Source organism: Marmota marmota, unplaced genomic scaffold (assembly GCF_001458135.2).
Source record: "Marmota marmota marmota unplaced genomic scaffold, marMar, whole genome shotgun sequence".
Taxonomy (NCBI): domain Eukaryota; kingdom Metazoa; phylum Chordata; class Mammalia; order Rodentia; family Sciuridae; genus Marmota; species Marmota marmota.
This window is the reverse complement of record NW_026000211.1, coordinates 36,634,424-36,636,624: the sequence shown is the minus strand read 5'-3', so window position 1 is coordinate 36,636,624 and position 2,201 is coordinate 36,634,424.

Sequence of the window (2,201 nt, the reverse complement as noted above, 5' to 3'; positions counted from 1 at the left end):
TTTTTTTTTTTTTTTTTTTTTTTTTTTTTTTGTGAAGAGTAAAAATTTGCTCCCAGGATGAAGGCTCCCTATTTACCTCACATATTATTTCTCTTGCTGAGAAAAATCTTTTTAGTTTGAATACATCCCATTTGTTGATTCTTGATTTTAACTCTTGTGCAATAGGCCAACTCTTGATGGATAGATTTTTATTCACATTGTAAGTGATGTGAACAGGGAAAATTAGAGAACTGTAGCCATGTTTTTCATCAATGCAACATGTTAGCTTGCAATCAAAATAATGTTTAAATAGAACAGTGATCTAAAACTGCATAATCATGTCTGAATTGAAATATTAACTAATGAGGAATGAGGAAGAATAAATTACTTAATAATTATCTAAAAGTACAATAATAGTTTTTCCAATGATCTAGTAGCACATTAACCCCAGTTCAGAGTTGTTAAAAACATTACAAATAATATAATTAAGAGCAAAGCAAATGGTCTATAACATTCATATACTTTATAAATTTTGGAAGATTAGTCAAATGATGAAAAAACATAATATAGTATAAAAAAGTATAGAAGCTCAGAGTAGATATTGTCATAACTTTTTATCAGAGTTTAACTTCACTTATTTTCAAATTTTAGTCAATGTTTATGCAATGGTATAAATTGTGTAATGCTTGGCTTTACATATACACACACACATATATATATATAATATTACTCATAAGGCTCTTCAACATAGGGAATATACATTTGAAAATACATAATTTGTCTTATACAGCACTAATGCATTGAAATGAAATGGAAAGTAAGAATTTTAAATCAATTCTCAGACTTTAATTCAAACTTGCTAATGCATAATTAAAGGATTTTAGACACTGCATTGCTGAATTAATTTTGACATAGAACATTTTTGCAAGCCCAATGACCTCAATTATGGAATAATGAATGATTGCAAACACTTCTAATCCAAGGGCTTGGTATTATGTCTTAATTTTTGAACAAAATCCAATATTTAGTTAATAACTTTAGAATCAAGGTCATCTTAACTACAAACTCATATCATTTATCTTTGTTTCATATTTTTATGAAAGAAATGTTCTTTAAATGCTCTTCAGCATAGCAAAAGCAAAATTAAAAATAGATTCCTAATTCTCGTAAGAGGAAATGTAAATCCTTTCTCCATTAAAACCCATCAGAAAAAGGAGAACTCTTTTATATGACAGATTTACTAACCGTGAAATAATCTGTATTGAAATGATACCTGGTAATTCCTTAATGTTAATACCTACTTAAGATAATTATATTTTACTTAACAGTGTACTCTTGCTATGTAGCAAATGTAGTTGCTAAATAAGTATTTAATAAAGCATTGTGTAAATAACAATGAAAGATAAATACTAAACTGTCAACAAGTTTTAATTTATGTTGTAGACCATAATTATTTAATTATCATTGGCTATCTTTGTCTTTTAAGGATGAATTCCAAAGTAGAAGTTTCTTTTTCACTATTGGTTCAATTTATCCACATTTTACTGAGCTTCCTTCTCCACGGAAAACTTTATCCTTTCCTTTCACACCTATATTCCCTTCTTCAACACACAGATATCCAGAGCACAGATGTATGATACAACTAGCACATTTACTGAGAACTGATGTTTTCAAGTAAGTACTTTGGGTGTCTCTTGTCTTTCGTTCTTGTGCATAAAAACTTTGTTTCTCAGGATCACCATGTCTACACAGATTGGAGTTCATGTACAAATGGGTTACAAAAGAGGTGTTACCCAGGCTTACAATACATGTGAATGAAGGACTTTAGAGAAAATAGATTTTAGAGAAAACAGAACTTTAATAGAGTAAAAAAACCACTATTTCACTAATGTGAGATGAAGACTGCCTTGTGTACTCTTTTCTATTCTTTTTCATTAGAATTCCTTCAGAAAATAAGGAAAAGTGGACAGAGAAAATAAAGGTCTCTGTTTTCTCTGAACTTAAAGTTTATATTAGAAAGTAACTAGCATTGGTATTTTTCTCTTAAATATGCTTTGGTACTCTGGAGGAGTGAAAAGAGTGAGACTGTGCTTTCTGATTTTATTTTATTTTTTATTTTTTTTTTTTTTTAGAATAATGTTAGAGATATTATTTTATTTAGATTCTTTTTTTTTTTCATGCTTTGTAAACTTTTTATTATATATTTTTTTTTCTTTTTTTTT